Source organism: Oryctolagus cuniculus, chromosome 14 (genome assembly GCF_964237555.1).
Source record: "Oryctolagus cuniculus chromosome 14, mOryCun1.1, whole genome shotgun sequence".
Classification (NCBI taxonomy): Eukaryota; Metazoa; Chordata; class Mammalia; order Lagomorpha; family Leporidae; genus Oryctolagus; species Oryctolagus cuniculus.
Window position 1 is genome coordinate 64,176,809 of NC_091445.1, and position 7,832 is coordinate 64,184,640.

Sequence of the window (7,832 nt, forward strand, 5' to 3'; positions counted from 1 at the left end):
TGTTGGGGAATTGAAGAGAAGACTTGGAATGACTGCAACTCGCAGGCTCAAGGGAGGGGGCTGAGCCCGCTGAAACAGACCCCTGAGAAGAGCACCAGGGCTTGGAGCTCAGAGCTGCACCCCCACGGCGGGGACCCAGACTTCTAGAGAGATCTGGCCCACTGGAGCTGGTGTCTTGGAGAAGAGTCCCAAAGCCGGTTATGCAAGTGCCAGAAAAACTGCAAATGACACTACTGCTACTCTGCAAAGAGACTGCCCCTGGCAGGGTAAGACGCCAGCCCCGCGGTGGCAACGGGAAGCCCAGGGGGCTGGAGTAAGTCTCCTCCCCTCCTGCAGCCTTCCTCTAGCGGCCCCAGCTGGCAGAGTGCAGCAGGCGCCCGGAGGAGCCCCGTCCCTGCTCCAGCACGCGGGGGAGACCAGAGAAGGCGGGGTTTGGAGCTGGGATAACAGCGACCAGTGGCAGGAAGGGCTCACGCAGGAGGAGGTGGCAAAGGGAGCTGTGTGGTGAGTACAGGAGTAGGCAACACGCAGTTCTCACACGCTTGTGCGTGTCTGAGCATTTTCTGGAGTATGAACTTAAAATAAAGGGAGCTGACAGGCTTACTGTGGAAAGATCATGTTGGGTGAAATAAGCCAGACACAGAAAGACAAATACTGTCCTTCTCCCTCAGACTTGGAAGCTGAAAAACCTCCATCTGAACCCAGAATTGTCATTACCAGAGGCCAGCAGGGGTCGGGGGAGAGAGGGTGTTGGAATAACAGGAACCAACTCGGGGTTAGATCAAGGAGGAAGTGCCTGCTGTTACACGGCTTGTGGGGTGACTGCGGTTCACGATTGTCTATTTTATATTTCTGCGCGCATAAATGAGAGAAGTTCCAAGGCACCACTCATAAAACAATTTCAAAGAAGGGGAAATGTTCTTGACCCTGATTTGATCCATGCATATTATATGCATGTATTGAAGTGCTGTACTGCAGCCCATATGTAGAATCATTATTAATAATTTTAATGAAAATAATCTTTTAAATTGTTGCTGTCACTATTAAAGAAATTAAAGGTGTCAAAAATTCTAAGAAAAACCAAAAAAAGTTTTTAAAAATCTGTCTACAATCCTGCCATTCGAAAGACCGAATTTTTTTTATAACATTTAAAATATGTACTTTATCAAAAATCTAAGACTCTAGGAATAACTGGCCCATTTTCACAGACTAAGTGGTCAGTTTTAACCCTTCCCACCGTTTGTCTGTAGATGCATTTCTACCTTAAAATAGAATGAGTTCTCAGTCACGATCTACATCTAAGAATATGGCTGTGATTGGATGGATTTGAAACTGCCTGGCAACAGGCTGTGATTGGTTGGGGCATAGACCGCCCCTTGACCAGATTGGCTGGTCTTGGCTATATAAGATGTAGTTTCAACTGAAATAAATGACGAGTCTGCCGGCTGCTCGCCTCAAGCCTGCTTTCACCTGACTCCCAGGGTCTGTGTGGTAACTCCGCGCCTCTTGCCCCCACCATGCTGCTCCTCTCAGAAACGAATCCACTGCAACATTGTTGAGAAATCAACGGCAACAAATATGACCTGGCTCATTCATATACATTAGGGAGCTTCAGGCTTTCATGGAAATTCACATTATATTTGTATGCCATTTTTCCCATGGACTTTTTAAAGCACATATAATATTTAAAGTATACTTGTATAAAAAGAATAGAGAAGGAGATGGAAAGGATACTTTTTAAAAGTTCATAGAAATAGAATTAAGTTTATTTCAGCTCAAATTTTAAAATCCATACATACAAGTGGTCTTCAAAAAGTTTGTGGAAAGTATTAAAAAACTATACACCAAAATAAACTTAGCTTAATTTTTTTTTTATTTGAAAGGGAGGCTGTGGTGGTAGAGAGAAAAAGAGAGAGAGAGAGAGAGAAAGTAAGTTAATTTTCCACCAGCTGGTTCACTCTCAAAATGTCTACAACAGTTGGGACTGGGCCAAGCCAAAGTCAGGAGCTTGGAATCCAAGCTAGGTTTCCCGCTTGGGTGGCAGAGACCAGGGACATGAGGCATCACATTTTACCTCTTAGGTACACATCAGCAGGAAGCTAGAATTGGAGGTGGAGCCAGGACTTGAACCCCAGTGCTCTGATAACAGGACGCAGTCATCCCAAGCGGCATCTTAGCCACGGCACCAAATGCGTGTCCCTAAACTTATCATTCAATTTGAGTTTTGTGTGAACTTTTCTAAGTAGACTTGGATCTGTGCCTGGAGTAATCAAAGCAGAGGAGAAATCAGCATGAAGGAGGAAGAAAGAGGAAAGAATTGAACTGAAACCAGCAATTTAGAGCCAGAGGTTATAGAAGCCATGATGGCAATGATGGAGGAGCCCAGAAGCAATGACAAAGTGGGCAGAATGTAAAAGCAACTGCTTGAGGTCACTGGAGCATGAGGAGAAGCAGGCAGATTCCCTTGGAACATGGATGCTTGAAGAGGAAGAGCATTAAGGTGCAAGGGCCCGTTTCTACAAAGTGTAGTAGGAGATGAATGTGGTCCATTTGACATTTGACAGCCTTTTAGCAAGAACACTGGTAGAAATACTTGCAGCCTTTCCAGCCAGCAAGATTGGAAAAGTGAAGCTGGAAAGGTACTACTGAGACAAGTAGAGGAAACTTGGAAGGCAAGAGAAGGGAGATAGAGAACAGTCCCCCCTTATCTCAGGCTGACCCCTCAACCCAGCATGCATGAAACAGAATAAAGCAACTCAGCTGAACAAGTCATTTGAATCAAGACCGGAGCTGCTGCCCAAAGAAACAGAAGTTGTACTTCAAGACCAGCCAAGAAAATGGCTTGCTAAAGCAAAGGAAGCAACACACATTAGCAAAACAGTGAGCAGAAGTCAGAATCTTCATAACTTCACATTCATAATATACAGGATCCAATCCAAAATAACTTGACATAGGAAGAATCAGGAAAATGGAGCCATTCTCAAGAGAATGGAAAGTCAACCGCATCTGACCCTGAGATGAAGCAGATGTTGAAACAGCGGACAAAGTTCTTGAAGCAGCTTTGTAACTGTTCTTAATAAAGTAAGCAAAATACACGATTAATGAATAAAAATGTGAGCAGACTCAAAACATTTAAATAATAAGAAGCAGCAAATGGAAATTCTAGAACTGAAAAGTAAAATATCTAAAAATCTTCAATCAGTGGATTGAACTTAGTAAATAGGGGGAAATATAAAAAAAAAAAAAAGAAGTAAACTTGATGATGAATTGGTGAAATTGTCTGAGGAAATAAACAGAGGGAAAAAAGATTGAAGAAGAAAGTGATCAAGGGACCGTCCAGATAATATGAAATGGTTTCACACAGCCAGTTCCAGAAGGAGAACTCGGTAGACAAAGAACAGCCAACAGCTTCCCAAAGTTGCTTAAAGACAGAAATACACAGATTTGAGATGCCTGTCAACAACAATTAGAGTCCACACGGAGACACTAACATTGAAACACATCATAATTCAGCTGTTGGGCCAGAGATAAAGAGCAAACCTTGGAAGCAGGATTAGAAAAATGACCTCTTACAGACAGAGGGACTGCAGCTGATTAAGAACAGAATTCTCATTACAAACCCTGGTGGCCAGAAAGGAGTGGAACAGCAACTTTAAAATCCTGAGAGAAAAACAAAAACAAAAAAGCCTCTCAACACAGAACACTTAATCCAGCAAAAATGCTCATCAAAGTTGAAGGTAAAAGAGAAACAACTCCAGATGAAAGAAAACAAAGAGAATTCACAGCCAGCCGATCTGTCCTGTGAGAAAGGCTAATCAAACTGAAGGGAGAAGCTTCTCAATGCACATGTGGATCCTCAGGGAAAAAAAAAAAAAAAGCTAAGAAAATGTAAAAAAGATTTTTTTCCTCTTAGTTTTTAAAATAAAGCAAAAAGCATAACATTTATAATATAGACATACCTAATGCATATAATAGCCATAACATAGAGGGTGGAACATAGTAGGTATGGCTGTACATGTTGCATGATTTTCAAATTATACACAAAGCGTTATGTCATCATGTTAATTGTGAAAAGGAAAGGATATAAATCATAATCACTAGTCAACACTAAAAGAAAAGGCAGGCCTACGTAGTAGAGAGCAGGTTAAGCGTCCCATATGGGCGAGTCCCTGTTGCTCCAGTTCCAACCCAGTTCCCTGCTAATGCACCTGAGAAAGCAGCAGCAGATGGCCCACTGGGCCCTGACACCCATGTGGGAGACTCAGATGGAGTTCCAGGCTCTTGGCTTTGGCCTGACCCAGCTTTAGCCATTGTAGTCATTTAGGGACTGAACCAGTAGATGAAAGATATCTCTCTCTTCCTCTCACTCTCACTCTCTCTTCCTCTGAAACTCTTTAAAAAATAATTTTTTAAAAAAGGAAAAGAAGTATAGCTAAAAATCAGTATGAAAATTTAAATGTACTTTAAAATATTCAAATAATTTTGAAGGAAAAAATGAAGAATGTAGGAGTCAAGTCAAACAACAGATAATAAAATGGTAGACCCACCCAAATCAATGTTTACATTAAATAGCAATGGATTCACTGATTCAATGAAAAGGCAGGATTGTTAGGAGGGAGTCACAAACCTGCTATGTAGAACAAATACATTTTAAGTCTGAAGGCACAGATAGGCTCAAAGTAAATGAATAGAAAACCATACTATACAAATAGGAAGGCCTGAAAGGCCATACAAGTATCAGACAAAACAGATTTCAAGAAGGTCCGGGCTGAATTGTGGCCTCCACAAAGATAAGTCCTTATCCTTGGCACCCATGAAATAACCTTATTTGGAAATAGGATCTTTGCTGTTAGTATCAAATCAAGACAAGGTCATGGTGGATTAGGGTGGTCCCTAACCCAAATGACTAACAGCCTTGAAGAGGCCAATCTGGACAGAGGCACGGAGGTGCACAGGGAGAGAGATACATTTGTGTGACGATGGAGACGGAAGTTGGATCCCATCCGTCTACCAACCAAGGAACACCAAGGATCACAGGCAACCTTCCGAACTGGAAGAAGCAAGCCAGGATATTTTCCCTGGATTTATAGAGGGAAAATGGCCCTGCTGATGCCTTAATTATGGACTTCTGCCCTCCAGAACTGAAAGAGTATATGTTTCTGTTGGTTTAAACCACCCCATTTGTGTAACTTTCAATGGTAGCCCTAGGAAACTAATATAAGTACACAGGACAGAAAATACTACCAGCGTAAAAGAGGGACAGCTCATTACAAAAAAAAAAGGGTCAGCTCATCAAAAGAACAATTGTAAGTGTATTTACAACAAAAGTTTTTAAATATACACAGTAAACACAGACATAATTAAAGAGAGAAACTGACAGGTCCACAATCAAAGACTTTTTTTCAGTCTCTCAGTAATTAATAAGTAAACAAAAAAAAAATCAGTAAAGACACAGATCTGGGGGAGGTGGGAGAAGAAAGCCAATAGCAACCACATGAATACACTAAGGAAAGGCCGGCTGTTGCTCTTGGAACATTCCTTTCTGCTTCCTGCAATTTTCCCGATGCCCCTCAATTACAGTCTTGGTCTTTCTTCTGATATGCAACTTATTTACCCCGGTCCCCCTCAAATTTGTGGTGGCAAATGTTTTTAATTTGCTTTTAAAAATATCATCATTTATGCATGCTTATGTTTCATATTCTTCCTTCTTGACCACCTTTTTTTTTTTTCTTATTTTTTGACAGGCAGAGTGGACAGTGAGAGAGAGAGACAGAGAGAAAGGTCTTCCTTTGCCGTTGGTTCACCCTCCAATGGCCGCTGCGGCCGGCGCGCTGCGGCCGGCGCACTGCGCTGATCCGATGGCAGGAGCCAGGTACTTACCCTGGTCTCCCATGGGGTGCAGGGCCCAAGCACTTGGGCCATCCTCCACTGCACTCCCTGGCCACAGCAGAGAGCCGGCCTGGAAGAGGGGCAACCGGGACAGAATCCGGCGCCCCGACTGGGACTAGAACCCGGTGTGCCGGCGCCGCAAGGCGGAGGATTAGCCTAGTGAGCCGTGGCACTGGCCTTGACCACCTTTAAGTTCTCTCTTCTCTCAGTGTATACCTGCTACACATTTCTCCTTTCTACTCTGTTCAAAATTCATACTTCTGCAACTGTAGATTTTTGGTGTCCTTAAAGTAATCACAGAAAAGCACTTCTGGGGTCAGCCTGTGGCAATTGGGACACTTGTCCATATCAAAGTGCCTGGATTCGAGTCCCATTTCTGCTCCTGTCAATGCACACTCTGGGAGGCAGCAGGTGATGGCTCAGGGAGGTGCGTCGCAGTCGCTAGCATGGGAGTGTTATGCTGAGTCCTAGACACCTGGCTTCAACCTGGTCCAGCCCTTGCTGTTATAAACATTTGTAGAGTGAACCAGATGGAATACCTCTACCTCTCTGCCTTTCAAATAAGTTTTAAAACCCTTCTGGGGTCAGCATTGTGATGTAGCAGGTAAAGCTAATGCCAGCATCCCATTTGGGCACTGGTTCGAATCCCAGCTGCTCCATTTTCAGTCCAGCTCCCTGTTAATGGCCTGAGAAAAGCAGCAGACAATGGCACAAATGCTTGGGTCCTTGCTATCCATATGAGAGACCTAAAAGAGGCTCCTGGCTTTGGCCTGGCCCAGTGTCTGATGTTGTAGCCTTCTGGGGAGTGAACCAGCAGATAAAAGATTTCTCTATTTCTCCCTCTCTTTCTTGCTCTCATTTTCAAATAAATAAATCTTAACAAATAGAACCACACTCATCTAAGGTACTCTAAACATATAGATTCTTTTCATGGCTTACCATAACCCTAAGAATTTCTACCATAATTCCCATTTTAAATATGAGGACACTGAGGCTCAGAGAAATTAACTATGCTGGATCGAGATTCTAACCAGAAGCTGGGTCCCAGTGTCTGAGCTGCTAACCCCTGGGCCCTGCAGTCTGCTGCCCTGGGCTGCCAAACAAAATATTTTGGTCCTTTTTTCATGACCTTTTTATTTCTTCTCTATCAACTTCCTCATTCTTCAAGGTTTTAATCATCCTATCAATTATATTGTTCTTCATCAAATTGCCTCCTCCAACTAACTCCTTTATCATCAAGAAAAAAGGTTTTCCTTCTCAGCTTCCTGTGGTAGACTGAAAAATGCCCCCTCCAAAGATATCCATGCCCTAATCCCTGTGTTATTTTACATGGCATAGTCTCTGCCGGTGTGATTAAGTTAGGTCTCTAACTCTAATCTCATGTATGCTTCAGAGACAGGGAGACTTGACATCATGGAGGACAAAGTCTGGAGGAGAAAGTGAAGAGAGCAGAGGTTTGGAGGAGCTACCCTGAGCAGAGATTTGGAGGTGCTACCTTGAGTGATTCACCCAGCAGCCATGGAATAGTGACAGCTACCTGAAGGTAGAAAAAGCAAAGCAGACGTTGGGACTTGAAGCCTCGGCAGGAAGCACAGCCCTGCTCACGCCACCCAGCACCAGAGTGGATTTCTACACGTTGACACTGATTTCAGACCCTGGGCTCCAGAACCATGAGAAAATAAATGTTTGATGCTTTAAGCCCCCAGTTTGTAGTAATTTGTGAGAGGAAACTGATAGATAACCTCTGAGCTGCACAGTAAAACCTATTCCTGTGGCCTTCTTTGTATGCAGGAGAGAGATCATTTTCTTCTTTCATTTAAAACAGTCTCAATTGTATACATACAGTTTGCTAGGCTCTGGGGGTAACATCTAAAAGAGATAATATCTTTATTCGGAAAGAGTTTTGGTCAGTTTTGGGAAGTTCTGGGCAGGGTAATTTCAAA

General features: G+C 43.2%; 1 long non-coding RNA gene across 1 annotated transcript; it reads left to right on the plus strand.

The window, feature by feature from the left end:
- The first annotated feature begins 348 nt into the window (after positions 1 to 348).
- Positions 349 to 7,586, plus strand: LOC138845218 (uncharacterized). The gene is made up of 2 exons (XR_011382109.1): positions 349 to 504; positions 7,283 to 7,586. It is a non-coding gene; the product is annotated as an uncharacterized lncRNA (long non-coding RNA).
- Positions 7,587 to 7,832: the final 246 nt, after the last annotated feature.